General features: G+C 38.0%; 1 long non-coding RNA gene across 4 annotated transcripts in view; it reads right to left on the bottom strand.

Moving 5' to 3' along the window:
* Window positions 1-2,489: 2,489 nt before the first annotated feature.
* LOC129188398 (uncharacterized) overlaps window positions 2,490-16,393 on the bottom strand; it is a 222,253-nt gene continuing 208,349 nt past the window's right edge. For all 4 annotated transcript variants that reach the window (XR_008572615.1, XR_008572616.1, XR_008572614.1 and 1 more), the window contains one exon: window positions 2,490-14,406. This is a non-coding gene — a long non-coding RNA (uncharacterized LOC129188398). The remainder of the gene's footprint in view (window positions 14,407-16,393) is intronic.

Below are 16,393 nucleotides of genomic sequence, written 5' to 3'. Positions count from 1 at the left end.
GTATTTTTATATATTAAAATGTTTACATATTTAAATATATTTATATTAAGGAGAAAAATGTAATTATTAAATTACAGCATACAGCATACATACAAAAATTCAATAATATAAATCATATAATTTTACAATAGTATAAAAGGAAAACAATGAAAAATAAAGCTTAAAAATGTAAAGACAAAATATTAATAACAAAATTACAATATGTATACTAATATTTTTTTAAATAATATTAAAATAAGTGTCCTTTTGACATGCATCATTTCAAGGCTTTCACGGGCCACATAAAATGATATGGCGGGTCAAATCTGGCCCCCGGGCCTTGAGTTTGACACCTGTGCCTTAGAAGAACTTGAACATACACTTTCTTTGTCCATCATCAAACCCTTAAGTCAATCGATTTTATTACTCCTCTAGAAATACTACACAAATATAAAATACACCCCCATAAATAGAATAAACTCATTTAGATGAAGGACAAATGAACATTCCTGTCTGTTTGAGTCAGCATGACTCTTTTACGAATATTACTCATTTAAGTACACTGACAAGGATGCCTTGCACTGAGACAAAACATTGTCAATGTCGTTTTTTCAGTTTGTTGACTACTGAAGGTAATAAGTACCTTTCTATAAACTGTACTGTCCAATTATGATTGACCTTTGAGTTTGTGAAGTGCATTTGTGCATGTCTGAGGTAAAAATCTAAATCCCAATCATTGAATATATCAATGTCCTATCTGACTCAAGTACTGCACTGTGTTTTAATCCACAGATTCATTTACCAAAATCTTTAGCAGCCATAAGACATTGATTTGTCTCAAAACAGATCCTCTTCTTCGGCATATTTTCCACCATAAGTTGCAGGAGAACATTCCATATGATGGCAGCAAGACAAATCCCGCCCTATTGAACTTAAAGCCAATCCGTAAACAGACGGCAGTCGTGTTTTAACAGACATGCAGCTTTAACGCTTAATCACAAACAAATCTGAAATATTTCCTCAAGTCACGAAGTACTATTTAGTGCTGCGCTCGTGAGGATTTTCAACATTTCCCTTTTATAAAAGTTCAACTTTTAAGTTCAAGTGTTAATATGTTTGATGAGGGACGGGTTTGTGACTTTCATCTCTCCCGCCCAGCGACATTTTAATATGTTACACATTAACTTTGCAGACAGTGTCTGAGGTGACAGACCAGTGTGTGTGTGTGTGTGTGTGGCAGGGGCGTGTAATTGTGTCTTTCCTCGGCTCTAAGGTTTGTTTTCCAAGCCGAGAGATGATTGGTACTGATAAGGTGCAGCTCTAAATATAAAGTTGTGAAATCATTAAAAGCACGTAAATATACCCCTCCAATCCCTTTACACTAATCCTCACCATAGCCAATGAAACTATTCATTAGAAAATCATCAGCTTTGCTACATTCCAGGATTTTTGACTCTGTGCATGTGTGTGTGCCTGAGCGTATGAGTGTGTCATATGGAGCTTAGCTGCAATTATGCATTCGTGTCTGCGTGTTCATGTGTTGCCTGGGTGTTTATTGCTTATTTATGCAAATCACTGTGCCATTTTTGTATGGGTAAAACTGACAACATTAGCTTTAATCCTGGATAGAAAATATCAGACGTTATTTCTGGAAATGCTGGTGGGTTGGTCACCTAAATATGAGAATTCCCAGGTATGAGATGCAACGTCAAGTTTGATGAAGCATTACCGTCATTCAGCAGGACTGCGTCAACGAATGTGAACCACCATCAAATGAATCAAAGCTTAAATAGATGAAAATAAACATGTAAAACAGCTTTAATTGGGAACTGCCTTTTCATGATAGCTTTCTTCAAGAATAGGACCTACTCTACAGTTAAACCATGGTTTTCGTCGAAATTTTTTGACAAAATTTTGCCTCGGTTTTAGGTATATGGAGGTAGCAACGTGATTTACAATACAGCCAAGCTAATACACAACAACAGAAAACGTGAAAATGGTTTAAAAAACAATAAAAAAGGAGAAAAATAATCAAACCATTAAAATAAATGATTCATTATTCAGAAGTACTGTAAAACTAACACACAAGTTTACGATTGGCCATCGTTACAACAGACTGACACTGATTGACTGCAGTGCCGCTGCGCTTACGCATTACGCACTTACCCTGGCGGAAGAAAAAGTAGTTCTCACCTTAGTCAAGATGTCATTTAGTTACTTTCCACTATGTTTCTGTTAATGATGAACTTAACCTCAAATGAGAATCCATTTTAGAGCATGAAGGTCTGGTCCTGGAGGCATCGATATTTCAGCATCAAGCCGCACATCTCTATCGCAAATCACATGCCATCAAGATGGAAGCGAGGGCCTCCATTTCAGGTCAAGCAGTGGGTATCGGTGAACCTTCCCCCAGGTGTGTGTGTGAGTATGAGACCAGGCAGCCTACTTGGCAGCCAGTTTGAGGAAAGATTATCTTGACAAATTGGATAAACATCTTGTGTGTGACAGGATGCTGATGGAGGGTCCGCCTGTCCACACACAAACACACACACACAGTCGCACACAGCTGGGTGGTTGGTTTGTTTAGCCACCGAGCGAGTGTGTCCTTCTTGCGTGTGTGCGAGTGTGAACCCAGCCTAAAGGCAGGTAACAACAGGTCTCCCTCCTCAAACAGAACATGCAGGTTCTCAGGTGTGTCTGCTTTCTCCCTTGTTACGCTGTTCATGTTTGTTTGTGTGGAAAAGGGAACTCCACCGGTGTATTAGGTTGCTTTTGTCTATACATTCTTATTTCTTTGTGTTGCATTGAAATGGTTATGCAGTGTTATACATATTCAAGGGAATCAGATCGACATTTTCAATAAAAATTATCCAAAAATTTGTATTTAAGTGCAATGTCACCAAACATGGAGAGTTTGAAAAGAAAAGTGGGACATGGTAACAAAATGAAGTCCACGTTTCCTCATCATGAGGAGTTCCCTCCACATCCTGTAAAACCAGTTGGCTAATACTCCTTGCATGTGTGTTTTGCTGAATAAAAAAAAAAAGACTGATGCGGTCTGTGTCTTTACATAAGACATATACAAGAGAGATTCCGGGAGGTGCAAAAGTTCAATGAGCTTAATGTCAACACATGAAACTGGTCAGTAATGAAGGTGTATCCACTCATGGTACATAGACCCGACGGTGAAGTACTCATTTTCAAGTAGGATTCCTTACTTATAAATCAAATAGTTTCATAGTTAGAGAGTGAAAAACTTGTTTATGATCTTCTAAATATTGGTTTTAACATTATTAGAGCCCTCTTGACATTAACTAACACCCCTATATTCACCTTTACACTCATATTACCCAACATAGTAGACATAATAAGAGTAAAGAAGCGAATTAAAACATTAATAAGATTTGTGCTCGTGTGTGTTGCTAGAAATGTGTTCCCTAGGGGAGCTGAGTACCGGGTGGACAGAAAGTGACATCCGGGATTCAGAGTTGAGTTTTAGTTTGCCGTGGGCTACAACTACCCGTGTTTATATTAGGGTATTTTTATTAGGGATTATTGTGCCTGTTGTGAGATAATTCAAACCTTCAACAAAAGCCTGTTGCTCCAGTGAAATGGTCTGGCGTTTGTGTCTCAACGAACATTACAGTAACATTACCGACACTTAGTGACCAGTGTAGAACTACATATCATTCACCGCGTCTTTGAATGCATCTATTGAATGCCTTATATTTGTATTTTAGTTCATTTAGCCATTAGTATGTTTGAAAATGCTCCATTTAAGCAAAAAAATAAATAACATTTGCTTAAATGTGCATTTTTTAAATTAATAATAGGCTATATTGAACCACTAAACAGCATGATTTATTAATTAATATATTTTTGAAAAATCATGACAGAGCTGTGGAATTTAAACGGCGAAGTGACGAAGGACCACCATAACACTTTTTCATATCCCAACACAGATTTTTGTTCATTTTGAACTTGGTCAATCAAAATGACGTTAATTTCAGAAGTTGATGGCCAAAATGATGACTTTCAAGATTTCAGTCTGAGCTTTCATAGTAGAAGATTCCTTAGTTCACTTGTTTGCACTTGGCAGTTAAACATACTTTCACCATGCGTCATAGGGTTTGGGCAGGGCTGTTTATTAAGGGTGGTTTATTTATAGCATTTGTGCTATGTGCTAAGATCATTTTGGGTTCAAATGAGTTGAAATTAATGTAGATGTACACATTGATTTACATCTGCAATTGTATTGCCGGTGCCAATAAATAAATGTGGAGTTTAATGAATGAAGTACATTGTCAATGGAAAAATGCATTGTTTGATAAATTAGGTCAGGTGTCGGAAGAGACTTGAAGTGTGTGACGTTACTCACTGTAAATACAGCAGGAGAGAAAAGAACAACGGAAGAATGCACTCCTAATAGGTTGCTTGAATATACAGTAGTACTGAATAAGCATGGCAAAAACAGAAAGGGCTTCACAAGGAAAATCGGCTCTTCATTAGCAGCTACTGCCGCCAAGTTTTTGCTTGTATTGGATGAATAGTTGTAATATGAGCCAAGGAAAAACCCATTATGTATCTGTGAAACACTGATTTATTCACTCAGTCGTACTTTCAATTTTGGAAGATGTCTACACTTAAGTAGTATGTGAAAAGATCATTGATTGATAAGCTCCAAAGTGCTAATTCAAGTTGGTATCCGTAAGAGAACAGTTCCCTGGTATGATGAATAATGGTTCATAATGATAATGACCTAAAATTTCCATCAGAAGAGTCCAGTATAGTCATCCTCCAAGGCAGACATGGTAACAAAAGTGAATCCACTACCAAAACCACTTCCATAGTTTCATTCAGTAACGTCTCCACACAAGCAGCAGCCAAAAACCGTACAACCCGAAGCTCCATCGTTAAAGGAAAACTGCACTTTTTTTTGCAATTTTGCCCATCATCCACAATCCTTACGGCAGACAGGAACAGACATGTCTTTCCGTTTTCTGTGCGTTCTAAATACATGATTGATTCACTGACAATGCAAGCAATGAGGATTCACCTATTTCACCTATAAATCCCTCTAATAAAATACAGCAACAACGCTCCATTTGCGTACTGTGACCTGCATATTAACCAAGCTATAGCGACTTTGCTATTATTGGAGCTAACACAGAGGAACTACTTTCCTGGCGCAATAACACCGTGTCTTGCCCACAGCGTCTAGATCAACTGTGCATATAGCTGTGATATCAAGCACTATGTGCTCCATGTATCAGAATCAATATCATGGTGACTTAAGTGATGGACAGTTGTCCGTCCGGTCCAGCTGCCCTTGGGGTTTTTTTTCCAGTCGATTTTCTACCATTTCAGGATTTCTTAGCGCTAACAATTCTTTTTTGGTTGTGATGCAGTCTCTTGGAGCAGTGTCCTCCTTGCCAGATACACGAAGCCTTTCCATCGATGGTAACACTGTGTGCCACTCAGTGCAGTGGAAACACTCCATTTCTGTTGGCATGGCTTGGCACGCTCCGCATTTACACCACCATGTCATGCTGGCACCGGTCCTGACTCTCTGCCACAACGTTGCACCCTCTCTTTGTTCCCGCTCAGCTTCTAAAACCTGTAGCTCATCCTTCGCATATTAAGGCTCAAAAAGATAAGGTCCTGGATCTGGTTTGTCCCAGAGTAGTCGTTGGCGGTGGCTCTCACAAAGTCTGTAAGAATTAGTGGTAGTTGTTGTTGACGGAAGTAGCGTTGGTTGCTATGTGCTCTGTGACATCAATGTGCCCAGGAAAGAAGTAATGCTTTAAATGACCAAAATGCTGTAGTTTTTATATGTTATCATGAATGTGACTGTCACCACATGGTTACAGCATTTTCGGATGTTGGTTTACAAGGCTTATTAGGCGGAATAGGAGAATCCGCATTACCTGCATTTTTAGTGAAAAACTGCCACCACCAGGCGGCTATCTAGAATACACAAAAGGGATGTGTTCTTGTCTCACATCGGAATGGTGGATGATGCAGTTTTCCTTTAAGCTTTTCTCTTACAGATGTCATCTTATGGTTATCGGGCCTGCAGTCAGTTAGGGCCATACTTTGGGTTAAGGCTTAGTGCAGGTGAATTTTTTGGGGATTTACTACTTAACTTTTTTTCTGCCACAACCCTAAGGACATCTTTAATTTAAAATCACTGTCCCACTGCATCCAAATTCAGCAGCAATAATCCTACTTGCTTGTGCAGTTCAACAACCCTGTCAAGTTCAAAGACAGAAAGCCTTTTGCCTTTGCCGTGAAAAGGTCATGACAGTGTGAGTTTAAATTGTTGGTTCTTATTTATTTTGGTGTTCTCAACAATCTGTTTACAATTCAGCAGCGCAAAATGCAAAATTTCAGATCACTTGTTTCCGCCCTAATATTTTGTTCAGGAGAGTATATTATAAACATCTTGAGGATGTCTGGTAAGATACATGGTGGTTGTCCGTGGCCATTTCTGGTTAGGAATCTACTTTTCCATACAATGCTTAACTTAATCACCTCAACAATCTGCCTTCAACACCACTGGTGTGCCTTTCAATACGAGTGTAATTGTTTGTTTGAGCAATAGAGCCCCTCGATCACAGAGTGAGGACTGCCACACTGTCCTTTGCTTCTGCCAATATACAATTTACTGACAGAAATGACCTTAATCCCCTGAGTGTCCCTTAAACTCTTTTTGTTCTTCATGCTCCAAATACAATTACACACATCAGCACACAAGACGACAGCCACTTCATCCTGAACTGTTCAACGCTAGTGTACAATTTTTTTTTAAAGAAAAATATATATGGTACGTTGACACCCTGTCCACTTCCTTTCATAGTTTGGGTTCACGAATGTCCATGGTTGGTGTCAAGTAAATAGCCTTAGTAGAGCAAACATTCATAAACATTCCTCAATGCATCTAACCTCCCACAATGGTGCTCTAAAAACACGATATCAACAAATCGGCTATTGTTTTCAGAATGCCTTCACAGATTTTAACGTGTATCTATGATTTTTTTTGGCCCATTCCTACAAAGCTACTTTGGTGAGGTCACCAATGTTGGCCACAAGGGCTTTTTGCACATTCTCTGTTACAAATAATGCTAAAGCTATTTAATGGGTTTGAGGTCCCCAGTGAAACAGGAAGTTAACACTCAAATAAATTAAATACAATTTTCATTTCATATTAAAAAACAGATCTTCCTCATAATATTTCCATAATTGATGACCTGCAATCTGTCAGTGACTCAACACAGAGAAAAAATATATATTTTTTGTCAATCGTCCACTTAAGACATTCACCAGTTATTGTCGGAGGCTGTCGGCTCTTTTTTTCTTTAAACAGAGTAACAGTGATCAGCTGATGCTGTGAGTCTTTGCTCTTCATCAAAATGAAAAAGGAACACAGGTAGTAGAGAGGTCAACATGTAAAAACCGTGACTTAAAATACAAAAATTTTAATTGGTTGTGTTGTGTTGACAGAACATAGAGGAGAACACAAATTTTCATCGCATTAAAAACTCTTAACTCTTGTCCGTAATTGTGGAGTCGTTGCTCTAAATGGAATATCCATACTGTATTGTAAGACGTAAGCGTATGATAAGATATTGGGATATCAGTATATTGTCCGAATCCTAAAGGTAAGCAGGGGGGTACGGCTGTAGGGCTGCTTTTAAACATTATTAACCTATACTCTACATCGGGGGCGGCCATTACGTCGATCGCGAGCTACCGGTAGATCGCCATGGTTGGGTCAAGTTCGGGTCGATCGCTTAAACGTCACTTTGTAGTTGTCATATGACATCAGTCAGCTGACATTAAGCTCCCCTCCTGATTCGTGCTTGCTCCCCCGCAGCGTTTCGAGCTACACATGAAGATGCAACTTTCATTTTTATTATTGTGTTAATGGATGAACTAACTCAGTGGTAAGATGCTTATCTCTATAAGAAAAGTTACCTGTTCACTTGTAGCGGCTAGTTACGTAGAAAAAAATGTATTGTTTACTGGCTTTGCTTGGCGTCATGAACTCTACTACAGAAATCAGTGTTTTCTGCACGTTCCCTTCTTAAACTATTATTTCATGCTGAAATTAAAAATGCGCCCATTGGTGAAACCTTTTCAATATGATGCCTTGACTTCGGCTGCATTGTCTTTTGCATAATCATTTAAAATTCTTGTATATCGGTAATGTTTGATAGCAAACGCTAACTGGATGTGATACATGAACTGTGTGCCCTAATGAACGTTACATAGCTAATTTGACTGACATATTACCAGTACTCAGGTTATGTACACAACTATTTAGGAGTTATGTGGAATTATCTTTATTTCCATATTGAAGTGACTTATGATAGCAACTACTTTGTTACCTGTAAACTCTGAAAATGTGAATGTGAAATACTAATCATCAATATTCACAATAGAATTTCAGAGTTTACTGGTTACATTTTGTAAATGTTATGTTTTATAGAAAGAGGTAGATCATTTTGACTTGTACTCACATGCTGAGAAAGTGCGTGCACTCCTGATATACATGTATAACGTACATAAATACCTACTCATATTTGTTTAAAATAACTATAGTAAATATATATACTTACTATATTTATAGTAGTAGGTAAATCTTTGGGACTTGGTCATTTTAAAAGTAGCTCGCTGCCTAAAAAAGTGTGAGCACCCCTGCTGTACATGTTCCTGCACAGTAGTTTAAAGCCGAAACACGGAAAAAAGTACAGGGACAAGATTTGAACACAGAATTTTCTTGCAGTGAAATAGCAACACTGTTTTTCAGTTTCAGCTTTGGGTTGAGTCAAATTCCTGTAGTCTTGATCGGATTGTTTTCTTTTGTTTGAATAGTCATTAGAAATGATATATTGAAAATATACTGTATACTGAAAGTCATTAATATTCTGTCCACATTTGACTGCGTGAAGCACGAGTTAACAACAGAAACACTAAGACAGCACGCTAACTGGACTCAATGCAAAGAGCGATTCAATGCCATCTTACTGAAAGCTACAAAAATAACAGTATTAAAGGGGTCCTCTTATGGTTTTTTGTAATAAAGTCACATGCACAGAGACTCAGTGATGTCTGACGACGCTGCCTTCTCACTGACCTCAAAAATGAACTGTAATATTATTTTTTTCTCTAGTTGTTCCTCCGAGGTGAGATGGTGAGAGTATTCCACGGACCTTGAAGGCATTTCACATTGTGAAAGGTGTGGGTTTTCAATTACACTGTCTGTGAGTGTGCATGTGTACGTGTGTGTGTGCATTTTTAAACACTGACAAATCTCTGAAGCCACATTCACGTCCCTCATCTGGTTAACACATCCTGTATACATGTAAGAATAACACACTGAAACCAAAAGTCATAATATACAATCCTACACCAAAATATGGTATCATTCTTACTATAGTATTGACTTCTGCATACAGTATGACCTGAAAGATTCCCTGTTTTTCGCAGTTAATTGGTCGTGATAAGTGAATTAAATAGATTCATCGAATATTTCCGTAGTTAGAGCATAGAAAACATGTTTCTGACCTTCTAAATAAAAGTTTTTAACATTACAGTTGTCCCTCGTTTATTGTGGTTAATCGGTTCAAGACCCGACCGCGATAAGTGAGGTAGGATTCAAAATAAATAAACGGAATAGTTTCGTAGGCAGAGCGTAGAAAACCTGCTTATGACTTTCTAAATACAACTTTAACATTATTAGAGCCCTGTCGACATAAAATAACACCCAAATAGTCACTTTTTCACTCCTATTATTCTTTGTTTTTATCACATTGCGCAGGCTACGGGATCACAGCAGGCACATAGCATAGCAAGCTAGCGACTAGCTAGCTAGCTAACTTCAAAAGGTCTTTCAAACAGAGTGGGTAACAAGGACAAAGAAGCCAAAAACTTACCACTGATCAAGAAGAACATTGAACATAAAAATTGAAAAACAGGATCTTTTTTGAAGGCTTGTAATGATGACTGAATAATGTACAACTATCACCACTACGTAAGGCTGCGTGTGTGTGTGTGTGTCAATTTTACTCACTTGACTGTGTTTACTGATTAATCCGCTATCCATCACCAACAGCTCATCTCCGCCCAGCAAACAGAGATATCAGTGATTGATCAGCTTGATCTGTGTCAATAGGCACGACCCGATCAATAAGGTTAAACGCACTAATATGGTTCTTGAGAGTGTGCAAACGTGTGCGTGCATGTGTGTGTGTGAGAGAGAGTGTAGCTTGTGGGGGTAGAAGCAAATCGTGTAACAGAATCAGTTTCATCACCCGAGGCATTGAGGAAGAGGAGGAAGACACAAGGGAGGAGAGATGAGAATGGGAGTGACATAAGAAGTATAAAATGATTAGGCACAAACACACACACACACACACACAAGCATACACACAAAGTGTCGGCTTCCATCAGTTGCCTGCGAAGCTGTGCGTTTATGACCACAGCCATGTGATCATTTACACTCATTGCTGTAGATAACCAGGGGCTACTGTTCTCACTCTGAGCGTGTGAGTGTGTGTGTGTGTGTGTGTGTTAGTCTGTGTGTGTATCGTAACCTAGTGAGGCAGAACATAAACACATTAAGATAACAGGTTTATTTTATAAAATAGAATAACGACTTGTTAATGGTGGGACTGTATTTTTTTAAAGCAATTAGACGCTTTGTACTGAACGAATCATTATGATGAAATTTTAATTGCACTATTTGACACATTTTTCTCAGTTCATACATGCATTTAAACAGCAAAGTGTAGTGCTTTGGTGATAAGCAAAGCACTTCTACACGCTTCCATCGGGTAATCATTTTATTTTATTTGTAAAAATCAATAAGCGATGTTGTGGCTGGTGACCTGACATCACTCAATGTACTCCTGTGCAGCAGTGATATCGCGATGGGCACGAGGGCACTGAGAAAAATTACGTGTCGGCCTGGAAATAAAAAAGTACAATTAAATCAGCTGTAATTTAATTTCATGTCTATAATTTTAGTAATTCATTAATCATACTTAAAACAAGAACAGCACATAAAAAGAGCTTGAGGCTCCATCTTTACATTAAACATACACTACGGCTCAATGGTTTGGAATCACCTGCAAATATATGTGTTATCCCCCAGAAAATCACATTTTCATGCAGTTCACAATTGTTTTAAATAATTAATCATATTAGTTTTAAAGCATGAGCTACATTTGTGCACTGAGGCCGATTATCGGCAACTGTCAGACCGGGGGTAGTACTGTATGTCAGCTCACCCATGATTATCATTTTACTGTATAAGGCTGTTGATTATTAGAAAATAATTTTGCATGTAGTTTAGTATTTTGAAGCATTGGAAGTTGTTTGTTTATTTACACAGCGGGGAACAGATTACAACCTTGGACTGATATCCACACAACACCTTCTTCAAGTCCTCCAGTGTCCAGTGTCTGTGCTCGTTTGGCCATCTAAGTCTTTTTCTTGCCAATTCTGCCACGTTGTCCAGCATCCTGTTGATGCTGACACTGATCTTTATTGACAATCTGTCCCACTACAAACTCTTAGATATCATATTCTTGCGCAGCTGTGCATTGGGGTGTCCCACTCCTTTTTATGCCCTTGTTATACTATATAGCCTGTTTGCTTGTTCTCTGAAGGGTGTTGTTAACAGCATCGTTAAAGCTTTTAGGTTTCCTCGAAAATTCTGGCATTAAATAGTCTTCCTTTCTAAATGCAACAATAAGCTCTAAGAATTCCGATGATCTCAAACTTTTGAGCGGTAGTGCTACATAACACATAAAACAACACAAATGCTATCTAGGGACAGTCCATCCAACAAAACGGCAAGAATGGCTCTGTAAATGTTGCATTGAGTGGACACGAGTATAAAGGTGTCATAGCGAAGGACTGCTTGAACGTAGCCCTGAGCTGATGCCGTGCGTTTTTTTTTTTCAGGCCACACGCCTGTTGACTGAATCAAGAGCACCTCTGCTGGATACAACCAGGAAGTGCACTCCATTTTGCCTCTCTTTCTTCAAGACAACAATTATTCAGCAATTAATTACAAACAATTGTCAGGAATCTTAATGGTCAATTTATCATCTATTTTTTCTTCTTCATCTTTTTCATATACGTCATTTGTTCAGGGCTCATGTAACTTTCTGCTATGCATCTGTGCCACCTTTGTGAGCCTGGTCTCGGACATGAACCTAGGCAATGACCTAAACCCCCTCTGATATTTTCCTGCGGCTTGTACCAAAAAAAGTGGTCCATATTTAAAGACAAACCTAAGCTTTGTTATTATTGGTTGTTGGGATCAACATTTTGTCTTTTTCTAACTGTGCCTTGTTTTTACCATTTTTGCTGTGTTTTTTATTTAATTTTGTTTGTACATTGTGCCTTCGGCCAATGACAAATGAGACACGGGCCACAAATGGCCCCTGGGCCCTACTATGGGCACCCCTGCTTTTGCGGCTCTGTAAGCAAACCACAACTCTATGAACAATGGTGGGTGAGAGGACAGGAGGAGTTTTGTTACAGCTGGAGCTGGTTGATGCGTTACAACAGTCAGCCTTAATGATCCACGTCACCACAGCTAAAAATTTTTTTTTGGAGGTGCACGTCACACTACGCTTGTTGCTTGCGGGTTGAGCGTGTGGCATGCGCTGGGACCTCCAGGTTTTGGGGTTTGGACTCAGGGTTGGTGCTGGCGAGGTGCATGCCTGGAAAGCTGCGAGGCTACGGGCGTGTTCTGGGGTCAGAATGCATGCGTGAGGTGAGGGCACTAATGTGATAATGCACTTATTTATCCTAACATTTTCAGGATTGACCGGCAAATTCCCAAAGAGCGACTGGTCGATCACGATCGACGGGTTGGTGACCCCTGCGTTAACCAAATCAGGATGTAGTATACCCAAGTAATCCGTGGAAACTGCGGTAATAAAGGTAACTGGAGAAGGCAACTTATGTAGAAATTATGTGGGAATGCTGAAGAGTTGTAGCAGAACGCTTCTGTTTGGACTGCTCGGACCGCCAACCGTCCACTATTACCAACTGGTTTTTGAAAGGCTGGACTACTGAGGGATGAAGAGGACAGCTCAAGCTAAATGGCTAATTTGCCTTGAGACACAAGTGACTAAAGAGAGAGAGACAGACTGGCAAACAGTGTGACAAAGGAATTATGAGGCTGTTCAATTGTGATGCTGAAGAAGACGACTTTAGTGGTTTAGTTCCAGGAGGAGGAGGAGGACATCGATTAATGACTTTTCTGGTGGGCTATATGTTTAATTAGCCATTTTACACACACTTTTCTGCACGGTTTGGGCAAAAGCATTCATTTAATAAACATTTTTAAAAATCTTTCTGTGTAACATCTTTCTGTGTTCTAAATATCCCATCCTACGACGTGGACACCTGTGGCTTATAGACAGGTGCGGCCCGTATATACAAATCTTTTTTTCTCTTTAAATTTAGTGGGTACAGCCAATATACCAGTGTGCTCTATAGTCCGGAAATTACTGTAGTTGAGAGTTAAATGTAATAAAAAATAACAAATAGAACAATTTTGGTGCAGCATTCACACAATCCCACCCACTGAGTGGAATCATTTCCTCAGGGAAAAAAAAGAAGTCCATTTTGGAAGAGGCACCTACAGTCATGGAAAAAAATATTAGACTAGCCTTATTTGTTTTTTGATCCATTTTAATGCCTGGTACAACTAAAGGTACATTTGTTTGGACAAATATAATGATGATACCAAATATAGCTCATAAGAGTTTAATTTAAGAGCTGATATCTTGCAACTTCTGTAGTTTTCTTGATAATAACCAAAAAAACTTCAGTTCTTACATGAATAGCTATAGCATTGCACTGCCAAAAAATGTAACTTATTGATCTATTGTTGTTGTTGTCATTGTTATATTTGTCCAAACAAAGGCACCTTTAGTTGTATCAGGCATTAAAATGAAGAAGAAACTGAAGAAACAAGGGTGGTCTAATCATTTTTTCCATGACTGTATTTGTTCTGGTGAACAATGCCCTTGTTGACTAATTGGCACACAGTGAAATACGGTTTTCAAATAAAGCATTTCCACGGCAACCACCTGCTCCAAACAACCAAACAAATTAATTCCAAATTGATTTATCAATATATTTTGTGTAATCTTTTCCCTCCACACATCAAGCAGCGACTTCTGTTCGGCAAAAGTGTTTTTCAATCCAGTTTAGATAGCTTTGGCTAAGATCAGTTCAGTTTGATTCACTTTAATTCACTTTGCTCCTCCACCAAGAGTCGGCTTAGACCACAGACATCCATAACATGTGTCCACTTGTGATGTGAATGTGTGTCTGTGTGATGACAGCATCTCCGCCTGGTGGCCCATTGGTCTGATGTAACACCTTCAGCAGCTCCTGCACAAAAGAGAGAAAGCAATGTTAGTGTGATGCTGAGAGAGAGTGATACAGACAGGTTAGTGTATCCACATGAAAGTGTTCTCTCGCTCGGTGCAATCATCCCTGTAGGATGACGGGATCCGTGTACGGAAGGGAAGGAGTCGCTGCTTTTGAGGAAATAATGGAAAAAGAAGAGTTGGAGAAATGTTTAATGTATTTATGTTTTATCTTAAATATTTAGGCGGGTTTATTTGTAATTCAGTTCGGAATGAATAAATACAAGTACATCAGTTAGAGTACACTCTTTGGATGGATCAGGTTTTTACGTAAAGTCAGGTGTGCACACACACACACACACACACACACACACACACACACACACACATGCACCAATTTCTATAATGTCTCTCTGCCTTAGGAAATGTATTGGAGAAGACTCTCACAAGTGGAAAATCATTTTTGCTTCTCATTTTGCACCGCAGTGCCAAGAGAACACACATGAACAGTTTGTCATCATTCACTCAAGATTTATTAATTTTTTTCAACTTTTGGAGCGTATAGGTTACACTGGAAAAAATGACTTTTTTGTCACAGTAAATGTTACTTCAAAATTAGAAAGGTACGGAATTAGAGGTTTAGTCTTAAATTGGGTTAAAAGCTACCTAGCAAAGAGGAAACAATTTGTAAAGCTAGGAGAATATACATCTGGGAGTCTACACAATACGTGTGGAGTACCACAGGGGTCCATACTGGGACCAAAACTGTTTAACTTGTACATTAACGACATTTGCAAAGTAACTAACAACTTAAAATTGGTCTTATTCGCCGATGATACCACTGCTTTCTGTTCTGGTGAAAGCACACAAGAACTCATTAAAAAGGTCAAGGATGAAATGGTCATATTAAAGTCATGGTTTGACAAGAATAGATTATCTCTGAATTTAAGTAAAACTAAAATAATGCTATTTGGTAATAGTAGAAAGGACACGTACGACCAAATACAAATTAATGGAACGGATATTGAAAAAGTGGAAGAATATAAATTCCTTGGGGTTATAATAGATGAAAAAATGAGTTGGAAATCTCATATTAAATATATACAGCAAAAGGTGGCGAGAAATATCTCTATATTGAATAAAGCAAAATATCTTCTTGATCAAAAATCACTCCACACTCTGTACTGTTCCTTAGTATTTCCATATCTAACGTATTGTGTGGAGATATGGGGAAATAACTACAAAAGTAATCTTCACTCACTCACTGTACTGCAAAAAAGATCTGTGAGGATAATTCATAATGCCAAGTATAGAGAACATACAAACCCTTTATTTTTAAAATCACAGATATTAAAATTCGCAGATTTAGTACACTTTCAAACCGCTAGAATAATGTATAAAGTTAATAATAACTCGTTACCCAAAAATCTAATCAAGTATTTCTCAATCAGAGAGGAGAAATATGATCTTAGAGGAAAATTAAACCTAAAACATTTATATGCGAGAACAACGCTGAAAACCCATAGCATTTCCGTGTGTGGAATTAAATTATGGAACGGATTGAGTAAAGAACTCAAACAATGTACAGAGATGAGCAAATTCAAAAAACAATACAAGCAGTTGATGTTTGCCAAATACAAGGCAGAAGAGTCCTGATTGTTCTGTCAGGTTTGTTATTTTATTTTATTTATTTATTTTTTTATTTTCTATTTTATTTTATTTTATTTTATTTTTTATTTATTTAATTAAATTTTATTTGTTATTTATTTATTTCTATTTATTTATTTATTTATTTTTTATATAATTTTCTTTGTTGTGTTTAAAAAAAAAAAAAAAAAAAAAAAAAAGCTTTGTTCTTATTTATTTATTTATTTATTTAGTATTGTCATCATATTATCATTATTATGAATGTTCTCTCTTTTTTTGGGGGGACGGTTATCTCACCGTTATCTATTATGTGTTATCCTGACTATCACTGAAAACATGACATGGAATCCAGGAAGTGAACT

Source organism: Dunckerocampus dactyliophorus, chromosome 10 (assembly GCF_027744805.1).
Source record: "Dunckerocampus dactyliophorus isolate RoL2022-P2 chromosome 10, RoL_Ddac_1.1, whole genome shotgun sequence".
In the NCBI taxonomy this organism is placed as follows: domain Eukaryota; kingdom Metazoa; phylum Chordata; class Actinopteri; order Syngnathiformes; family Syngnathidae; genus Dunckerocampus; species Dunckerocampus dactyliophorus.
The sequence above is the reverse complement of the archived record's forward strand: the minus strand, read 5'-3'. Positions and strand labels throughout refer to the sequence as shown.